This window comes from Macrobrachium rosenbergii, chromosome 8 (genome assembly GCF_040412425.1).
Source record: "Macrobrachium rosenbergii isolate ZJJX-2024 chromosome 8, ASM4041242v1, whole genome shotgun sequence".
NCBI classification, from domain to species: Eukaryota; Metazoa; Arthropoda; class Malacostraca; order Decapoda; family Palaemonidae; genus Macrobrachium; species Macrobrachium rosenbergii.
Window position 1 is genome coordinate 60760449 of NC_089748.1, and position 24038 is coordinate 60784486.

The following is a 24038-nucleotide window of genomic DNA, read 5'->3' on the forward strand; positions in this document are numbered from 1 at the left end:
GGGGCCAGTGATGGAGGGTAGTGTTAAGGGATTCACTACAAAAGTAACCTTAGGCTTGGGACAGCAAGAGGGACTATAGTGTCCTGGGTGAGTTCCAACATCTGAGAGTGGTCAGGTCTTTGTTTGCCCTTTTTGTGCCCTCATAAGGATTAGATCTTTCTTCATTCCAGGTGGCGTTATCACTGTTCACCTGGCAACCCGTTTTCTATATGCCCTGCACGTAGGGTGTGCAGTCATCTGGCCTGGTTGTTCAAGATGACGCCGGTCACATGGGTCAGTCGCTAAGTGCGGGAGCCACTTTCTCTTTTGGCTTTTCTGCCTCTGCCGGCTTTGTCTGCCTCAGGCGGGATTAGCGTCTCTGGATGAATAGCACCTGAAATCAAGGTCTTTGGCAGTCACTTGGGCAAAGAAAAGATTAAAGATTAACCAAACAGGATAGTGGTGAGAGGTGAATAGGGGCAATTTTACCCACAGTTACCTTTAAGATTAGAAGGTATATAATGAACATTATTTCAAGGAAAGTAAAATTATTTTTATATTGCAATTTATGTTAGGTCTTGGAGGATGAGGTGGCATGTGTGAAGTTTACCTCATTACAATACATATACATATAATATATATATATATATATATATATATATATATATATATATATATATGTATATATATATATATATATATATATATATATAAACTGGACTCTTGGCTGGTTATAATATTGAAACAAAATTATAATATTGATGCTGCCTTGGCTGAAACCAAGAAAGCCCAGCTTATGAGCAAAAAAGGAAAAGTTATTTTGAAAACTTATCTTAGATTTTCCTGGATTTACAATTGAATGGGAAGGTCGCCATATGGGAATTAGAATTCTTTTACAAATTTACACAGGATTTATTTACAGAAACTTAGTAAATAAACAATGAGACACAGAACAACATAATCACTAAGGGGCAGATTCAGTAATAGGACACAGGAAACAATGATGCAATGATTTGGCAACAAGCAAGTTGATTAAAAATGGGGCCAATATGTAATACAATCAGTCCAATGATAATAATAACATTCAGTCTTGCCCTGATTACACGAAATAGTCTCAGGTAATGCAAATGGTGGAACTCCAGGATGGGAGAATAATTCATATGAACATTTTTCGACAACGGAATTCGGTAATGACTGTGACCAGGGATTTTCAGGATTTTGGTGGCAGACATATACTGAAGCATGGATTGCCATACGTGTCTCCCCTGAAAGAGACGTTCTAAGTTAGGAATGACAGTATACACTGAGGAGATGGAAACCTCTGAAATATCACCCAATACACGTTCTTAAATACTAAACATGACGTAGCCTAGAAGATGATTATCAGAAAATCATGTAATCACAGTCTTGGAATCGTATTCGAGTGGGGCTTTTGAAACAAGGAACGGGTGATCGCACTCACACAAAGATAAAATCAACACTGATATTGCTTAACCTAAATAGCCCTTAAATTGCACTGGGGGAGGGATAATTGATAGTTATCACGAGATCTTTACTAGAATTCAAGGCACTTAAATGGCAAGGGATGGGATACAGGCAGGACTCGAACAAAGAGGATTGTTTTGTGGAGGAAGAAGTTAAAGTTTAAAGAAATGGAATTTTAAGGAGTTTAAGTAAAATGAGAATGGCTGGTATTGACTATTGCAACGTACAAACCTTTTATGACTGTTGTTGGTAACTGTCGAAGTCAGTTTGGTGAACACTATGCTACAGATCAGTTCGCATTCTTGGAGCGTCGAGTTCAAATGCCACACTTATCATTATATGATCAGTTCAAAGTTCCCTAATAAATGCTGGTTCCAAACAACATGTCTTCTGATGGGCGTTGAAAAGCTTGGATCGTACGATGTTGGGGGCCACCAACGGCTACTGACTGGTTCAAGTTGGCTCGGTGTTGTCCGATGCCCGCCAAATTCCCCAACCCGGTAAAAATGAATAACAGATTATTTCAAAATTACATGACGAAATCAAATTTACAGGAGGGAGGGATGTTTATTCTTGACAGTATATATATATATATATATATATATATATATATATATATATATATATATATATATATATATATATATATATATATATATATATATATATATATATATATATATAGAGAGAGAGAGAGAGAGAGAGAGAAGAGATAAGAAATCAATATGGACCATATGAGGAAAGAGAAGGAAATCTAGGGGGTTTTCCGAGAAGGATAAAATCTGCTGTCCTTAGTTGCCATGTGCATAGGATGATTAAAAACAAAAACTACAATTACGATGCAGAAACTACTGTACATAGCTGGGAAAGGTGAGAAAATTTAAATTTAAAGAAACCTTTTACAGATCACACTCATTGAAAGGATATTTGTGGGAGCACAGAGAAAGTTAAGTAAAGTAAATTGCTATACTTCGAAGGTACTGTCAGTCCTAAAGCAAGGATAAATGTCATAAAGATTATTCATAAGCTGGTTGGTATAAAAAGATCACATATTTTCACCGTGAAAAGAGGTAATAATAATACTCATGTTTACTGCTATTAATAAATGTCCGTTTTGGTCATGTTTTTATTTATTATTGCTGTTTTTTATATTAGTACTAGATAAATTACCATTTATATATTTTCATTATTTCCCCCAGTACACACACATATAAGGGAGATATAACATAATGGCCAACCTTCTAGTAGTGGTGGGCGTAATCGATTACTTTTAAAAAATCTCAGTAGCCGATTATATTTCCAAGTAGTCGATTACCTTTTTTTTTACGAGACAAATAAATATGTTCCTATTCAAAAACAAAGATTTATAAACTAAATAGAAGTATCAAACTTATCTTTTATTTCTTTAAGAGTTAAAACGTTTATTTTTCATTTTCTTATCAGCTAGCTCTTCACGTCTTCATGAAAAATAAAGAATAAGAATATTCATCTGTTTTATTTTAGGATAAAGACTCGGGAAATTTTTTTTCTTAATTCATTATTCATATAAATGGATTATCGATATTTACTTGTGTGCATAATGGAATAACAAACACAATACATATAGGTTTAAACTTGAACTTATTGCCAATGCCAGTCCTCATTTGTTATAATTTTCAAGGATTCTTGGCTTAGAGAGAGAGAAAACCATAATTGTATAAATTAATACCAAGGACCTCTGGACTTGATTATACTGTAGTAGTACGTGTAATGTACCAGTTTCTTGTGAAAGTAATCGATTACTGATCACCAAAGCAATCGACTACCAAAAGAGATGAGTTTTGCCCATCACAGTCACTACCATCTAGAAATATGGGTAAATGTGTTAAAAGTGCTTACTTTGAAAAGCTTTGCACCTCAAAGATATTAATTCTAAAAAATGTAACACAGAATGACTGTATAAAATTCTGGGATCAGTATCCATGTCTATTTGATTAATATTTCCTTATATAAAGAATTTTTATGTTAAATTCAGCTAAAATTGAAGAATAATTGTAAATTTTTGAAATTATATTGAAAAAAATTTCAATTTTCTATTTAATTTTGATACTGACACAGATTCGGTTGAACAAATGAATTTAAGAAACGAAGAGAAAAAGTCAGTCAAGAGCAAAGGAAGTTTCGTTCCATCAGATAAGAGCCTCAGGATGTGTCCCCTGTGCCAGGTAAGCTCTGATTTCTAGCTATGGGCAAAGGAGACCAATATATATGATATTGAGGTGAAAATGTTCACAGTCATAATCGGAATTCTATGCATTTATTTACAGAAAATGTAATGACATAATAATACGGCAAATATTGTCGAAACTGCAAACTTCTCATATCGCTAATTGGCAACTGTCAACGGCTGAGGACCAACGCGGTGTCTCGCAGGTCATCATCACTGTCTCTTGGCAAACTGAGCCTAGTACGGATGCAGCAGAATGACACCTATTCTTCATTTTCTCTTCATATATAACACGCATCAAAAATCTGAAAGCACCAGACTATTCAGGGTGAATTTATTGTAAAAAAAAAAAAAAAGTTTTATTTTATCTTGATTGTGTGAATGATGCAAAAACCGATGATAAGTAAAAACAGGTATAATGAATTAAATACTTCATTCTTCACTTTTACACATTGTAATTCCTCTGTGTTTTATCTTATTGATTTCAGGAAAGCACGATTTAGTTGTACAATTAATACCGAATCCTATTGTAGGACCAAAACTTTCCTACCTTGTGCAAAATGAGATAAATGAAGAAATATAAACATTTTACTAGTTTTCTGAGCTACAGACGTAAAAATGAGACAGAGCGAACCGCCTACCTCCCGGTACCAGCCAATCAGAGGCCGCCAAACAAAGTCTCATAGGCCCAAGAATCTACCTTAAGTGAACCAGCTATATAGTAAGTTAAATTAGCAATAAATATGCTTTTTGCGTTAACAATTTTAGCACATTATTGTGGTGAACAAGTGCAATGGCGACTTCAATTTTGGAATCACAACATCATTAACCTTATACATGCCAAAACTGTCAAGTAAAGACGATCTTCTCCGTTATTAAAAAGGCTTTTTAATCAGTGGGTCCGTAAGGTACTGATTGCGTCAACAAGTCTTGTCTTTCAAACATGTTAATGTGAGAGCATTTCAGGACGACTTAACCAAACCGTAGAAAGCAACTTCTATTACCCCATTCGATGCGAAAATGGTTGTATTTTTTAATGTGTAACAAATCTTGGCTTAATGTGTTTTCATTCAACCATATGTCCCATAGACTGGTAATAAACAAGAAACTGTAGTTTGGTAGCCCAGCCTAGACTTATGCCCTCGAATTATTCGTTTGGCAAGCTGTTATATCATTTAAACCTTAATCTAATAACAATTTAATTTCGGATAAATTAATATGAATTCTGTATGGTAAAAGTTATCGAATCGTTATGCCAAGCAGAAAAAAAATATCTGGTAAGGATGATAACAATAATGAGAAGAATCTTGTTCGTGTAAGCGCTAGCCTTGTGTCTATTGATTAGGCAGTTATTTTTATAGTTTTGTCCTTTTTTGGAAAACAGTTTCATTCCACATTAGTAAAAATTTCTTTCTTATTGCAGTTTCCCTTTAGCAATTTACTCGAAAGGAGAGAATAAAAAAGAAATACTTTTATGAAGGAAAAGAAAGAGAAAAACAAACGAATGTAAAGAGAGAGAGAGAGAGAGAGAGAGAGAGAGAGAGAGAGAGAGAGAGAGAGAGAGAGAGAGATAAGTCCCATTGTCCGAAGGCTAATAAAGGTAATCCCATTGTTCCGACGTGTTTACTTAAAGCATCGCATTACAGAACTAACGCCAGAGCTTTTTTTTTCTAACAATTAATAATTGACGAAATTCAGTAATTTTTACATTAAAATTGCAATAATAATATTAAATAATGTTCCCTACCCTTTTATAAGTTAGCTCCTATCGAAAGGTGCGTATGATTTTGAGTTTCATTGTCACTAAGTATCCTTCGTTATTGTTGCCCGGTATGAGGTAAAACCGGCACACCGCCGAAAAACAGACATCTCCAAATGCGCTTCCAACACTATCTTTTTTTTTTTTATTTCCTTTATTTGGATTTACATGTACTTTTCGATAGTGATAAGTTTTTGTTTCATCTATCAATAGAAAGAGGGAATGCTTTCTTGTACGTAGGCCTAGTTGATTTTATCTCGCACCAGCATTGGCCACTCATAATGTTTATCACCGCCAAAGAAAGTCAATAACATGGACTGTCGATCTTTTTGCCAAGCGTATGACCTCGGGTGGCCATATTAACATTCCAGTCCAGCTTACGGCACTATTCTATATAGACAAAACACTGTGGCAGTCCGTTTCCACCCACCCCCGTTGAATTATTATAAAAATATCTTACTTCATTACAGGTAAGTTAATCATTACCATATACTATATTTCGAAATATTATTGTTTCGAGATCTGTTGTAGTGGTAGTAGAATATTGCATTCTAATTTGTGTATATCTCAAATATTACAAAGCATCCCGTAAACAAAACACCAAATGGAAAAGGCTAGCAAAGTCCTTTCTGTCTATTCTAAGGCTTTGAAACGATAGTTCGAGAAAATTGTTGAAGGGAAACTACTCTAGGAAAGTAATTTTGACTAATTTTGAATCAAACTAGTTTCCAAAAAAAGAACAAAACGAGGAAAATAACTGCCTAATCAACAGGCACAAGGCTGCGCTTGCATGACCAAGATTCTTCTCTTTGTTGTTACCATCCTTATAGGTTAATTTTTTTTTTCTCCTTGCCATAACGATTCGATAACTTTTACCAAGCAGAAATCATATTCATTTATTCGAAATTAAGTTGTTATTAGAATAAGGTTTAAATGATATAACATCTTACCAAATGAATAGTTCGAGGGCATAAGAATGTACAGTACACTTACAGTAGTGCCTTGAAATCCAAGCTTGCTTCTCGTAAAGATTTTGTCATCAGTGGCTTCCAAATAATATATGATAATAGTGACTTTCAAAAAAGATGAAGTGCCTCATTAATTTTCGAAACACAAAACGATTGGTAAGTAACCATAGTTTAGCGGTCTCGTTAAACACGGTGAATCGCCCCCCGCTTGTATGTAAACAATATCTTTCCTACAAAACCACCGAAGTGGCAAGAGTAGCATAGTAGTATCTGGACTGTGGTGAATGGTGGTGTGGAATAGTGTGCGGAGTGTAAAGGATACAAACTTTGACTACTGGTGCAATAACGGAAAAAACGTTTATGAAATGTACTTTCGCCGTACGTGATGAGCTCAACAACTGAATGAGTGAAATGGAATAGAAAACGGGTAACCATTGTTAGACCTTTCGACGCAATGACTGCACAGGTGAGACGGGACTCACAAAAAAAAAAAAAAACTTCTGAATGACCGTCTAGATAACCCGAAGGAAGATCAGTATTTATGAAGAGCGATCTGGTCACTCCATCGAATCTTGCGAATTCGTATTACAGCTTAACAAACTGTTCGCTCGACTGGCCATTTATTCAGAGGTCCTTTCTTTTAATTACGATAGCCAGTGAGTTCATACGTCCTGGCTTTTAGTCGAATGAAATCCTCAACCAACACGAAGTCATTAAAGACCAGAAGTTAATTAAAATTATGTAATTTTATGTTCAGCAGATTAAGCAAAAGTTATTAAATCTGTTTAATAATTATCAGTAACCAGCCCAGAATTCATAGCGTATAGGTGGCATCATAATGAAAGTTTTTATACGACTTACCAAAGACTTTCTGTTAATACGTCCCGACGCTAAGGTAAGCAGGAGGTTCCTTCGTATACACTATAGGAATATTGACTTTCCTTACTAAGAAGTCATTAATTTTGTTTAAGTAGTATATGTGCGTCACACTTTGCCTGTTTGAGGAAGTATTACGTAATCTTCTTGATAGAATTATGCTTATAAGATCGCCTGAACTATTGTTTATTGATTTTAGAATCTGGAAATAGTTAGAGTTGTGAACTAGGCCTAATGTGATCAATTTTTCATTCGTTTGTAAAAGTTTTTGTACCAAGACTGCCGTCAGGGCTATGAATTGCTAAATGATATGTACGTAAATTTTTTTTAGTTCATTAGTAAGATAAGGCAAACGAGAATTTTGCGTATGGGCGGGCGTGTTACGGGTTGCACCAGGAGCGAAAGCCCATCCTGGCATAAGGCCAGTCCAATTTACGATAGCATTTACTGGTGATATTAACTTACGAGAGAAGTGAGGAAGAATGGAAGCAAACGGGGATTGCAGGTAGGGAATGTTGTGGAGAATTAGAGAAAAACTTCATATTTTTGGCATCTTTTAAGAGGAAAGTGTTTGAGAAGTCCGAGTTGGCACGAAATATGTAGAGAGAGATTTAGTTAGAGAAATGAGTTTAGAACTCTTTTAGGTTCTTCTCAGGCTGGGACTGAGAGAGAGAGAGAGAGAGAGAGAGAGAGAGACAGAGAGAGAGAGAGAGAATTGCAATACCTTGATCGTTAATATTTTTGGGAAACATTGCATATTAAAGATAATATATCGTCTTGTTATCTACACATTCAAATAAAAATTAACGGACGAAAACGTACTATCTAGGGGTAATTTTCCAAAATTTAACATCCTGTGTGTTACAGGTTACTGCGTCTGCCAATAATACCTTAAAATCAGTTTACATAGCTATGATAACTGTTAAGTTTTAAGTAGTACATTTCGTAAAAAAAAGTAAACACACACACACACATATATATGTGTGTGTGTGTGTACTTTTGTACACAATGAAATGGTCGAGACATGAAGTCCCTACTCAGGGACGTTACGTATCATTATTAAAAGTCGAACTAAGGTACCTTCATTCAGCATGCTTACATACTGTAGATGCTGGTGGATAGAGAGGCTGGACGATGACGTCGTAATATAGAATTCACAGAAAACTTTTATTCAAAGTTTATGTTCAAAACTAAATTTAAGTTACAGTAGCATATTGTTCACAAACAAAATAAATATTAGCTTATTTATTGTCAGTTTTTTTTCTTACATTGTGTGACATCTCGAGATTATCAACGTTCCTTTGTAAGTTTCAAGATGTAATTTCTTATCATTAAATTTAAAGTGAATTTGTGGTATATGTTACCAGTGATGGTTAAACTTTGTTATACCATATTTCAACGTTTAATCCCAGTTATTTTGGTTTTATAACGAGGCAGCGAATAAGAGGCAGGTTCAAGGTAATCCCTGACAGGTCAAGAATTCTTGCGAGCGTAAAAGTAGCATTTGCCATTAGGGAAAAACAGAGGGACGTCTATATACAGTCAGATGTGTTAGTCTCACACCTGAGGAATGGTTAACAATTCTGTATACGATTTAGGAAGAGATTTCAAATACATATGGTTGGAAAGCTTGCAATGCCTTACATACATTAGCAGTTACAGTTCTGACAAGGATATAAAGTATCTTCTGAAAAATGCTTAAAAGATCGTTTGAATGGGAGAGCTGGATACCCTGCTTCCTGAGAGAACTCCGTGCGTCTCGTAGATTTTGTTTTGAAGCGACGATGCCCTGAGGATCCCGGCGACAGATCTGGACCTCTCAGTTTCACTGTCTCACTTGCTGATACCGGATACTACCTATAACCGTTGCATACCAATCCTATTCACTGAGTATTTTGAAATTCTCTTTTCTTTAATTTTCGAGGAGTTGATGATATTAATTCTGTCTCGATCAGAAAAGTTATGTTATCTTATCACTGATATTTGTGAGTAAATTATGAAGTTTCATTAATTTCCTCTTGCGATATATTCTTCTGCTGGTTTAATTGTGTGAGATGATGTTCCTGAATCAATAAATAAATAAATGAATAAGCAAATAAACAAATAAATTAGTTAGGATAGCCTACATTTTAGCATCTTATAAAGTTTATATTATTAAGTATCTTGACAAGCATATTGCTTATTCCATATAACAAAAGACCCTACTTCTGTAGATCATATCAACGTATAACTGTATAAGAAGAGAGAATTCTTATACAAATATTCTTAAAAAACTGGACTAGAATTTCCTCTTCGTTACCAGAATCTATCAGAACATAATTATTCTGTACTGCTCTTCTTCTTCTTCTTCTTCTTCTTCTTCTTCTTCTTCTTCTTCTTCTTCTTCTTCTTCTTCTTCTTCTTCTTCTTCTTCATGGTAGCAATAGATGTAGCGGTAGAAGCGATACAATATTCGACATGTTACTGTTTTTTGTCCTTATTATTATAATTGTTGCTATGTTTTACAAATTCATAATCAAGAGCACAAAATAAAAGCCACACTGGGAACATTACCACCACTCCCAAGGAGAATTGCATTTCCATTACATAGACTGTCTTATCCATATAATAGATTGCTGAAGGCGGAAATTCAAGCGCTAATCAAACTTTATTCCGAATTTATCCAAGGGGGACCCCAGACGAATTCGTTGCTATCTTGGGAGAAGGTGGGGTAATCGATCTGGTTTTTATCCCTAAGAAGGAGTAGGTGGTATAGTCGTTGTTTCTGGGGACAAAAGACAGGGAGAAGGAATTAGATCCATTTGTTTCGTAATGATGAATGTTTGTACTCCATAAATCTGAAGGACGAGATTCTGTATAATGTATTTTTCTCACGTCGGCTTTCATGTTTGGTGTCGAAATGTTTCATAGACGTCTTTGAGTATGTAATTTGTGTGTGTGTGTGTGTGTGCACTATATTTTAACTAACGAAAATGTGTATCCTTTCTTGTATTAGCACTTCAGAGACTTTTCCACGTAGAGAATTTTATGTTGGATCTGTCTTGGGGTGGAGGAAACAACGGCAGTAGATGTGAAATTCATTTGGTTAAGGGCGTTACACTTCCTGTCGCGTGCACATGGTTAGGTGATTTAAGTTGCATTAAAAACTGTCGTCCGGCTAGTCTCTCTTTCCCTCACAACTTATTTCAACGTTTATAGCATTTTTCTTAATATAAAAGAAGGATTAGATATGCCTTTATCGTAGCATCAACCCCTACAGATCGTCTCAGCCTCATTATGTTGATAATGATGATGATTATGTGTTTAGCTTCGAATTATTATTCGCTAGGTGTTCTCACAAATGGCAGAAATCTAGATAGTAATTTATATAAATCTGTTTTGCAAAGGAACGGAAAATTCATCTCCTGTCTTGGTTTTCAATCCCGATTCCTCGAAACTCAAGATAAGCATTAGCCATCCCTTAGGATAACATTGCCTGGTCTATTTGTGATTTATCCCTTATATAAAAATCCTATTGTTATTGAAAATCAATTTGGAAACATCAATCTTGCTGTTGAATCAGTGTTGTTCTTATTTATTTCCCTTCAAGTAACCAGTGTCAAATGCATTGTTAAGTGTGAAGAAACACATTCTTTCTGTGAAGTCAGATTGGATAGCACACTAGGTATTCTTAACTAGATATGACATGTAAGCTTATTAGAAACTACTAAAATGGAAAATGTGAATCACGGGAGAGTCCACCATCAGAGAGCCAGAGGATGATTACAAAAGTCCAAAACAGAAAAAAATGCTAGAAATCTATAGGTCGACTGTACAATCGTAACTGTATGTATATATATATATATATATATATATAATATATATATATATATATATATATATATATATATATATATATATGTATATATATATTATTATATATGTATATGTATATGTATATATATATATATATATATGTATGTGTGTGTGTATCCATGTGTGTGTGTGTGTGTGTGTTTAAGGTAGACAGAATGAAGAACACAGTGAAAAAGAGGAGACTAGAGTTTTGCAGATAACATATTCATTATTATTGTGCAATCAAATCAGAATGATATTAAGACTTCTCGGGGTTATCCTTGATAATAAATTTTGAGCTTGAAATGCGATTAATTAGGGAAATAACCAACGACCACAAAGATGTGAAATTAAAAGATGAGAAAAGAGTCCAAAGGATGATCAAGTGGGTATAATAATTAAAAGTAATTTTAAATATTCAGGAACAGAGATTACGTCCTTCATAAAAATTTCAGAAGATGGTTTGATGTATTTGGGTACGAAAATTGGCCATATATCTCTTGAAAATAAAGAAAACATAGATATGGTAGAACTTAACGATAAAGGAAGCTAGGATTTCATGAAATGTCAGAAATTCACGCTTAATTTTCTTTAGACTTTCACTCGGTTTTTAATTGTTGCTAAGATTCTAAGCAGGAATGTTGGGAGTGATATCAGTGTCATTTTGGAATTTGTTTCATGGTTATGTTATTTGTAAAACATTTTAATATGCTTTTCATAAGGTGACATTAATATCATCGACAGTTATGATCTTCGATATTGCAATGCCAGATAGACCTAACCCTAAACAATATACTTAATGTTTCGTCAGTCTTGCGATTGAGAGCTGCTATACTGAGCCATATTTAATAAAATCCTTCGCGATAGTTTTGCGTGTTGTTCTTTTAATGTTATAGTATATAATTGCAAGTGGTGTCGTAGTATCAATAAAGACCTTTTGCCGCCCACCTGTTGACCTAAAATGAGGAGTAAAGAGGTTCTTGTACGAGCGCCAACAGGGCCAAACCTTATTCCGAAATTAAATGACTTTCGATTTTTGGGATCTTTCCTAGATAGTGACCCCAACAAAGTTCGGAGGTCGTTATCTAGGACTTTGGGGGTCATTATCTTTATGATATTTACAGTCCTTTGTTTATGTTGTTAAATGCCCAACGGACTTGTACTAAACACGCCTCAAAAGTGAATACATACCGGGTTAAAACCCTTCGGGGTCACTATCTAGGAAAGATCGAATTTTTGCATAAATTTGACTAAAACCCTCCGGGACAAGAAAGAATCATTAAGGAAATGGCGAAAGTGTCCGTCTTTGATTCATGACAGTTTAGCGGAAAGGAAAAATAATGTTCCATATTAAAAAACAGTAAGACCTTCAAATTTGGTTCCTTTAATCATTGTTTTATAGGATATGTTTTCTTGGATTGCGTCTGGGGTTAATCTATATAATTTTGGTTGTAATCAAAATAGTTGTATATGCAAAATTATGTTACTTTAAAAGAGCTTACTTACCTTGTAGTCACTTCTCCATGCAAGAAAATGTCATAATCTATGCAACACAAGTATGAAAATGCGCTCAAAGAAATTTGAAGGATCTGAATGGTATTAACATGGCTGGTTATTTTCAAGGTGTTTCAGTTTATCAAATGCATTTTTCTATTCTCTGATCTGTTATAAATGATTTCATAATCTAAATTCATTGTTTATTCATATATATAATCTTTCTTCAAGCTCCTTAAGTAAGCTCCTTTTCCATTTTAAATAATTAGTCAAAATGAAAGCAGGAATTTGTAAAAAGTTCCTGCTATGCGGTGCTACGCTTTTGCAACTAACCTACATATTCCTTTCAGGACTGAGATTGAGATAACCTGGTCTTCCCAACATACCAAAAACTGTGGAATCAATGGACTTCAAAAAGGCAGCCTCCAGATCCAAAAGGTAAGTTAAAGTGATACCTCTAAATAGCGTCAGACTTCGTTTTCCTTTAATTTCAAATTTCAATTTCATAATTTATATATATATATATATATATATATATATATATATATATATACTGTATATATATATATATATATATATATATATATATATATATATATATATATATATATATATATATATATATATACATACATATACATACATACATACATACATACATACATATATTGTTACATTCTGAGGCCAGTTGGAAGAATGAAAATGGATTTTTAATTAACTATATACACAGCACTCAGAATATAGACAATAAATGTAATGAATAAACTGACTTACCTTGATATGACATCTAAGCATACAGAGAAGTGGAGTTTATAACCAGTAAATGCTTTAAACTGAATATATTTATAAATGGAACAATCAGGAAATTAATATGAAAGGGCTGATCTGAGCAATAACAAACACATACACCAGTGCAATAAAGCTTCAAAGCAAATCACTGAATCTGAAAAAGGCTACAGCCTTAATAGTTTGACACTCTAATATTTACTGTGGACTGGTTAAACGATTTTTGGTGGTTAACACAACTGGATCACTAAGGGGGAAACTGTGTCCAGTGCCCCTGGACTGCGTAATCAGAAGACTCTTGCATATGACAGGATGGCAGTTAAATGTCTAAGCTATTTTTGGTTCACAAGGCAGGGGAAACCACTCAAGAGCTAGATAACAGGATTCTTATTTCATCTGTGCACGGAGCTCACTTGCAAAAGATGAATTTTGGCCACAGGAGTCTCGAGATCTGTGCCAGCTTGAAGAGGGAGGAAGGCTGACTTGATCGTTTTGTTGTGTGACGGAGTGCATGTGTGTGGTGAGGCCGGATTTTTAGGGTTGGGCCATCGGTCGATCTGAAATAACAATCAACAGCCAGCCAAAGTTCAAACAGAAATGGGTCTTATAGCTAAGTCTCTTAAGGGTCAGCATAGCAGTCCACTCAAGGCCCTGACTGTTCTTTTTGTCCCTAACGGCTTTCTAACCGCCAAACATCATACGATGCTGGGGCTAAGAGGTCAGTACGTTTTCCCCCAGATCAGGTGATATGGGGGATAGGCCTACACAAGTTCATCCCACCCCCCCCCTTAGTGGAGTCTCCTCCAGCTGCCATTAAATTTGATTTCCTAGCTAACGGGCTGAAGGGACGAATTTAATTAATGTGTGAAAGCTCCCCCTTTAAAAAGGCATTCACTCCCTTTTATGGCATGAAGACCTTGGATAACTAAGTTATTCATCTCGACTGGGCAGTTAGCTTCCCTAAATGAGTTGTGCTTTTGCACTGCAGCTAGCTAAAAGGACCTACCTAACTGCTAAGAGGGGCTACTAGTTTTGCTAACTTACTTACTACAGCAGAGCCTAATACCTATGCAAAGGTATCTACAGACTTCTACTGCTGTCTCAGAGGACAGGGGAACTCTACACCTAGGCAACAGGTACATGGTAAATGTATCTTGTTGACATGGTCTGCTATCCTATGGCCCCGGCACAAAATCAAATGGCACTTAACTAAATGCAATGCTTTACGGAATAACACACACAATAATTTTTGGTTAATTATGGTAAGTGGTCAGGGGTGTACCAGCTTGAGTACTGGATAGTTTTATCACATGGTTAGTACTACAAGATTGCCTAGGGTGTTAGATGTTAGTTTACTTGGGCAGAGATCATGCAGGAAAATCTTTGTTATTCGGACAAATGGTCGGATTTCTAGATTATCTAGAAGAAGGGCTTGCAGAGGGAAGCAGCTCGACTGCTTCTAGTATGCCATGTCCTTTAACAAAGGTTTTACATGTGGAAAATCTTTGTTATGCGGACAAATGGTCGGGTTTCTAGATTATCTAGAAGAATGGCTTGCAGAGGGAAGCAGCTAGACCGCTTCTAGATGACGGGAAATTGATATGTTGATCATACGCCCTCCAATCATCAAACATACCAAATTGCAGCCCTCTAGCCTCAGTACTTTTATTTTATTTAAGGAGTCTGGCACCGCCATAGTACCAACAATACAAGCCGCCGCCAGGTCATGGCTGAGAGTTTCATACGCTGTACAGAAAACTCGGTTGCGCCGAAAAAGCTCCGGCGCATCTTTTACTTGTTTTCATTTCATTTGACTTCAATGAAGCTCAGTGTCGATGCTGTACCATTTTAGATATATTGCATATTTACATTTTCTATATCGTCTTTCTAATTTCAAAGATCCAGCGGTAATAGTATATTTAATTGTACAGAAAGATGTGCAAATAATGAAAACAGATAGTAACAGGGCACATAAAGTTATCTAATAGTTAAAATATGGTTAAAGTTAGTTAACTTCACCACATTTTACAAACCTGGTCATGAATAGTTTCTGAATAGGTTCTGTATATTAGGGAATTTCATGCATAAAGAGAAATGAATGATCTATAGACAATTACTGGAAGAGAAGACATTAATCAGGTGAAAAATCACAACTTTCACATGACAATAATGATAAACATATTAAACTTGAAACACAAAGAGCTAAAATTTAGAATGAAACCACAAACAAACGCAATTAACACGAAATGCCATGAAAACTATTCTTACCTGTTATGAGTGTAGCACACTTGTTTGGGAAACTGCGAAAACAAGTTTCGTTTGTTGGCTACTGTTTGTACTGCTGTTTGTTCAACTTTCTCTTCACTGAAGTTTCGGTCGGTAAATTGGAGCACTGCTCTACGCGGTTGTGTGGCTTACAAATACATGAAAAACGACTAATTCAGATAGAATAGATTTGCGTTCTTACTCTTCAACTTGAGGGGTAACAGACCGGCCACTAAACATTCTTAGCCCGTCAATGGCTATATATATATATATATATATATATATATATATATATATATATATATATATATATATATATATATATATATATATATATATATATATATATATATATATATATATATATATATATATATATATATATATATATATATATATATATATATATATATATATATATATATATATATATATATATATATATAGAGCCATTGACGGGCTAGGATGTTTAGTATATATCGTTGAAGAGTAAGATCGCAAATCCATTCTAACTGAATTAGTCGCGTTCATGTATTTATAGACCGAAATTAAATGACTCGAACAAACCCAGTACAAACAATGGAAAGAAACTTGTTGAACAAACAAGTCTCATCACGAAGAAATTCCCAGCATGTTGTGTTAATTTCGTTTGCCAAATTCTAAATTTTACTTGTTTTGCAAGTTTAACTATTTATCATTACAAGTGTTATACAGTATACTATCCGACTAAGCAATGACCCAATATACAATATTTGTGTTAATTATCCCCTATATATATGCCTATATATATAAATCATCAACATATTATATAATATACGTGATGTTGTGTTAATTTTTGCCTGTGGTTTCATTCTAAAATTTTAGTTTTGTGTTGCAAGAATATATTTATCTTATTGTCATGGGATCGAACCCAGGTTTATCAGGTGGATATATATATATATATATATATATATATTTATATATATATATTGTGTGTGTGTGTGTGTGTGCATGTGTGTGTGTGTGTGTGTGTGCAAAGACAAAATCCACGTTGGAACCTGAAGAAACTGACTGCTAAGCAAAGGATGATATATAACCCATTACTCTGTCCTTGCATTTTTGTCTTTATATATTCATTTTCCATACTTTCCCGATTCAGTTATATGACCCAACAGACACACATTTAATTCGATATATATATATATATATATATATATATATATATATAAATATAATAAACAATCACGTGTGTGTCATGTATAAACAACACATATTGTGGACACACACACACACACACACATACATATATATATATGTATATATACCCATATATATATATATATAAATATATATATATATATATATATATATATATATATATATATATATATATATATATATATATATATATATATAACCTATATATATATATATATATATATATATATATATATATATATATAAAACTTCTCTTGCTCATACCAGCAGCAGCCCAACTTCCTGACTTCAAACCAATGACCCAATAGACAACATTTCATTACACATCCACACATTATATATTTCAATCGGATGGTTTGCCTGTGCAAATGGATTTACATACACACAAAAACAAAATCCACTAAACCTTTTAGTTCCTTAACTGTTGGGTCGGGTATGATATGAAACATACGTGCCGGGTCTAACCGATGTTAAAAGCCAAATCAAAAGTAAATTTATCATTAAAAAAATGGGTAAAAGCATCCCGATATATATATATATATATATATATATATATATATATATATATATATATATATATATATATATATATATATATATATATATATATATATATATATATATATATATATATATATATATATATATATATATATATATATATATATATATGTAATATATAAAATCCTCAGTCGTTACAGCAAAGCTTCGGAAGAATCCCGCAGTGATTTGCTATCCAAGGATGATAAGTCAACGGATAGGTTTGCTTAAAAGCAATGGATGTTTGACTAAATACACACACAAAGCCACTTAAAAACATAACAAACTCTCACACGTCCTTCCTGCCCGCATTTTGCTGCTTTAAGAAAGGGCGTTAGATGAAGAAACATACGAGGGTCTGCGATTCAGTTATACCGATCAAACACAGGTCTACAAAGCAAATCAAAAGTCCTTCAAATGAAGGCATCACATACCCACAAAAATGGGAATAAAAGCACGTTAAAAGAAAAAGAAGAAGAAGAATATATATATATATATATATATATATATATATATATATATATATATATATATATATATATATATATATATATATATATATTATATATATATATATATATATAATTATGATAAATGTATTAAACTATATATATATTAATAGTGCTATTAATTTAGAATATATATATAATATATATAAACGCAATTATATATACAACATATATATATATATATATATATATATGATGAGTGTCAGTGAAGCAGCAGCTTGGACTTGTTTGGGTCTGTGCAAAAACAAGTTTTATCGTTTATAAAAATGGATAGGATTGCTTAAAAAGCAAATTCTAAATACACACACTTTTGGTCTACCTAAAAACATAACAAACATTGCTCATCCTTGCTGGGAAGAAAGGGCGTTGGGTATATTTCGTGCAGTTTGTCAGGCAGGGCATATTTTTCACCCAAAGCCAAATCAAAAGTCCATTTATAACAAAAATGAATAAAGCACGTTAAAAGAAAGAAAAGAAGAAGAATATATTTATAATATATATATATATATATATATATTATATTTTATTATATATCTATATTATAATAATTTTTTCTTGTGGCGCCGGGTTCAAACCCAGCCGGCTGATCAGAGAGGCCACTTTGCTATCCGTGTAGACATCCCGGGATTATATATGTAATCAACGGATAGGTTTGCTTAAAAGCAAATGGATGTTATTAAATACACACAAAAACAAAAGCACTACAACACCTAAAAACATAAAAAACATCTCACACGTCTCGAAAACCCGCGCAATAACTCTCGCTGCTGGAAGAAAGGGCGTTTCAGGTATGATACATGAAACATACGTGCCGGGGTCTAAGCGATGTCAGGCAGGGCAGCCGATCGAGACCACAGGTCTACCCTAAAGCCAAATCAAAAGTCCTTCAAATGAAGGCATCACATACCCATACAAAAATTAAAAGCACGTTAAAAGAAAAAGAAGAAGAAGAATATATATATATATATATATATATATATATATATATATATATATATATATATATATATATATATATATATATATATATATATATACCACATGACAATTATGATAAATGTATTAAACTTGCAACACAAAGTGCTAAAATTTAGAATGAAACCACAGACAAACGCAATTAACACAACATGCCGGGAATACCATTCTTACCTGTGCTGAGTGTAGCACACTTGTTTGGGAAACTGCAAAAACAAGTTTCGTTTGCCGGCTACTGTTTCCCACGAATTTTTGCTTTTGAGTGCCATCCTTCATTGCTCTATATTTCAGTTTCTTTATTTTTCAAGTTTGGGTCCATTTATAACATGAAGTTTATTCTTTTATAATACATAAATTGATATTTCTTGTTTTATTATATACTGTTATAATAATTTTTTTCTTGTTTGTTTAGCCATTCCTATTTCCTGATGTTCCACCTTATGGAAAAATATCGCTTTCCGATTTTATATATACACACACACACATAAATATATATATATATATATATATATATATATATATATATATATATATATATATATATATATATATATATATATATATATATATATATATATATATATATATATATATATATATATATATATATATATATACATACATATATATATATATATATATATATATATATATATGTGTGTGTGTATATGTGTATATATATATATATATATGTATATGTGTGTGTGTGTATGCGTGTGTGTGTGTGTGTGCACAAAAATCGGAAATATATTTTTCCATACAGGTGGAACATCAGGAACAATAAAAAATTATTATAACAGAATATAATAAAACAAGAAATATCAATTTATGATTATAAAAGAATAAACTTCATATATATAAAACTTGAAAAATAAAGAAACTGAAATATAGAGCAATGAAATATCAAAAGCAAAAATTCGTGGGAAACAGTGTGATGTATTATAAAAAATCGATATTTTTCTTTAAGGTGGAACATCAGGAAAATAGGAATGGCTGAAGAAAATAAAAAAGGATTATAACAGTATATAATTAAACAAGAAATAGCAGTCCATGTATTATAAAAAAATAAACTTCAAGTTATAAATGGACCCAAACTTGAAAACGAAGGAAACTGAAATATAGAGCAATGAATGATGGCACTCGAAATAAAAAAAATTCGAGGGAAATAGAAATTGTAAGGACATAATAAAGATGAAGCTGATGAAGAACGGCAGGATATAGGAAGTGGCAGTGAGCCGCGACTCCTGACGCAGATGCCATAAGAGGCCCCGATGAGTCGTAGGTGCCATGCGCGCCTGTTTCTGCGTTCGGATGCAGGGGAAATGTAAAACGCACATTAGTTGGAATTTGCTATTCTCTGTGTGTTTGAGTATAATCATGTTCGCATGTGTTAGCTAAAATGATTTTATGGAAAAAATACTAAAATATTTTGAGAATAAATTTATGGAAAAAAATATCAAAAATATTAATTTATATTTTGGGGAGGAGGTGGCAAATCAAATATTTCATATTCATATATATATCAACAAATAGGAATATCATCAGTTAATGTTAAATGTTATATATATATATATATATATATATATATATATATATATATATATATATATATATATATATATATATATATATATATATATATATATATATATATATATATATATATATATATATATATCATGATATTGCATTGTAATATGTATATCATCCCATAGTTTTTATATTTATTTATATCTTCTATTTTTCATGATGTTGCATTGAGTGTAACAATTTACTCTTCTATTTTTCATTGAAATGTCGCTGATGTAGTAGAGTAGTGTCAAATCTCAAAAGAGTTAATGATTTAGATAACCTAACAGCGTAATTTAGAATTAATAATATCATTCTTGATAATAGCATAGTAGCGGGAGAGAGGGATTCGAGTTTTAGACCAGATGTGCCATCTGTCACCAGTTAAGATAAAGCGTAGACTGGTTGGGAATAACATTTGCTGATCCGTTCTCGAAACCGAGTTGGGTTTTTCGTTTTGTTTTTAAAACATGCCAATCATAGTTACCAGTTGCCGTCTGTTTGATCGTGTAAAGATTTCTGTAAAAGCTTTGTCTCATACTCGAAGGAGACGAATATTTTTAAATGTTACGTACATGGCTCTGATCATGTATGCCCTTTTGAGAGTAAGAGCACATGGCAATTGCATCATGTTTAAGACTGCATTGATATGATCATGTATTGTCCCGATTGCATTCAAAACATTTTACTCTGGAAATGATATGCCCACAATGCAAGTGCATTGCATACAGACATGGCAGAGAAGGCAAGACGCTTCGCCCAAACTAATGACGTCACTCAGGCGATGCCGTCACTACAGCCACCGCGCAGCCACCCCCAAAAAAAGTTGCAGAGTAATGAAAAGTCTAATTTGACATTAAAATAACAACAATAACAAAAGATGATAACACTTACGTGTGTCTCTGCTTAACAGCACATGAATCCTCTCACCAAAGAAAGAGAGAGAAAAAAAAAAAAAACTTGCAATTTTTGCGGTTTAACACACACAAGTGGCCCAGATACCGCAATTACTTCACATTATATATCCCACATATGCCTAAACACTCCCCAATATGAATTAACGCCCTATTAATACCCATAATAACCCCCTTTGAGCCTCGAGACGCATTACTAACATACACAGAGATTTAGCGCCTGAGAAAAAGACTGACTTGCCAGACTTGCTTGACAACAACTCCCTAATCTGAGTCGCTGACCCATCAAAATCTTTTCTGAGATGCCAATACTATAATTGCTAAAATATGTCTCTTCAGAAGCATAACCCTAACTATCTACTTATCTATCTATGTCTAACACAGCTGCCAACCACTATTAACGGCCCAGGTTTGAGGTCCATCTTTTTATTGGTGTATCTGTTTTAAGAACAGAATTAAACATCTCACTTTTCTTGAGATGTCTCTGGTAGCTGTGGCTCTTTCCTTGGGTCAGCAGATCCCTTCTCCTTTGTCATAGGACTCTCACTAAACCTATCTTTACACAAAGGCCTACTGAAATGAGACACTGATATACAAAACTAGACTTTATTGACAAATTTAATGAAAGTGATTTAGTGAAAGCTATGGTCATGAAATGCAGTGATTCACGCATAACTAGAGGAGATACTGTTTCACAAGCAAGAAGAATAATGATTCTATGCCAAGCAAGACTAGTGATTAACACCCTGGTCATCAAACAAAGTAATAAGGTCATAAAGACCACAATAAATATCATATCATATTGTAAGAGTAAAATACAGCACTTCCAAATATTCGTCCCTCCCAGGACGATGTTTGAATTCCTGTAGAAATAAATACATCATTCTAAAACCTGAAATTAATGTACTATTCAAGACAGGAAAAATCTCAACTGGGGGTTTTCCTTCTAAAGTCTGGAAAAGATATAAATGTCACTGTGCTTTTCTACTCACATTCTATGGCCGTAAATAACGTATCTTCATACTGGCGGTTTCTTGAAACACTACACCAGGCTAAAACACATGTCTGCCATTAGAGATCGAAGCAGTCTCCCTGTGAGAGTCACTGTTCCTCTCATAAGTAACTCATGAGAGATCGCACACACACACACGCACATACCCCACTGGAAATCTGGGCACTTCCATTGCATTAGTTCACCGTTCTGTCATACTGTTTCCATGTGCAAGGACCATGATCAAATCGTTCTCTGCATCCGCCTAAGCAAATTCCAATGTCATCACAAATCCACCTGCCGTGAGAGCCACTGACAGGTCATCACATATCTCACTGTTGTCCAGTGAGAACCTAGACTTAATATATATATATATATATATATATATATATATATATATATATATATATATATATATATATATATATATATATATATATATATATATATATATATATATATATATATATATATATATATATATATATATATATATATATATATATATATATATATATATATTCTATAAACCGAATAGATCAAATAAGCTTACATATCTATACTTACATATGTATGCGTCCGAATAGGCGTATACAGTAGTCGCTTTGTTTCACCGCAGTAAAATTCATTGTTTATTACACTCTTGTATAGGATTCACAGTTCCATTAAAACTATTATTGCCGGTATGGAACAGTTCCTTCAATCGCAAGAAAAGCATGAATGGTAAATTTTGAAACGGTATTTAGCAATTATATTTGTAGTAATTCTAATGGTTTGGACATATATGCAGTACTTCACTTATTATGTGAGCATTCATGTAGTAAGTCGTAAGTGTTTTTATACAAATTGTTAAGGTGCTTTAATTATTTTCAGAATTTCAATGAGAATTATCATTTACGCATAAGGATATCAGTTTTAATATATGTATGGTTATATATATGTTTATGTATACACAGATTATATAATATTTTCCGTAAAGCAACTATATCAGATAAGCGTATAATATATATATATAATATATTTATATATATATATATATATATATATATATATATATATATATATATATATATATATATATATATATATATATATACACACACACACACATATATATATATATACACACATATATATATATATATATATATATATATATATATATATATATATATATATATATATATATATATATATATATATATATATATATATATATATATATATATATATTTGTGTGTGTGTGAGCATCCGAAATTTCGAATAGTTTTCATTTCACCACAGTAGATCTTATTGTTCCTTGAAACTAGGGTCTAACATTCACAGTTCCGTTGAAACTATCATTATCTCTAAATGAAAGAGTTTGTTCATCCGAAATCAGTATGAATAGGAAATTTTAAGAATTGTCCATCCATCAAAATTTAAAGCAGTATTCAGTAATAATATTTCTGGTCATTCGCATGTTATGAACAATTATACATCACTTATTTCGTGAGCATTCATGTAATGAGCCGTGAGTGTTTTCATAAAAATTTTTAAGGTTCCCTGTAAATTTACAGAAATTCATTGATAATTTACGGTTAGTTGTTTTAACTTTTTGCCATGCATTGCATGACAAAGAAATGAATACTCGAACCTTTGTGTTTGAACATTTTCGCCATCTATCATTTTTTTGTGTTAATAACATTTTC

General features: G+C 33.1%; 1 long non-coding RNA gene across 1 annotated transcript in view; it reads left to right on the plus strand.

Annotated features, from left to right (window-relative positions):
• The first annotated feature begins 6659 nt into the window (after positions 1-6659).
• LOC136841274 (uncharacterized) overlaps positions 6660-24038 on the plus strand; it is a 30116-nt gene continuing 12737 nt past the window's right edge. The window contains exons 1-2 of the long non-coding RNA XR_010853864.1: positions 6660-7292; positions 12952-13039. This is a non-coding gene — a long non-coding RNA (uncharacterized lncRNA). The remainder of the gene's footprint in view (positions 7293-12951; positions 13040-24038) is intronic.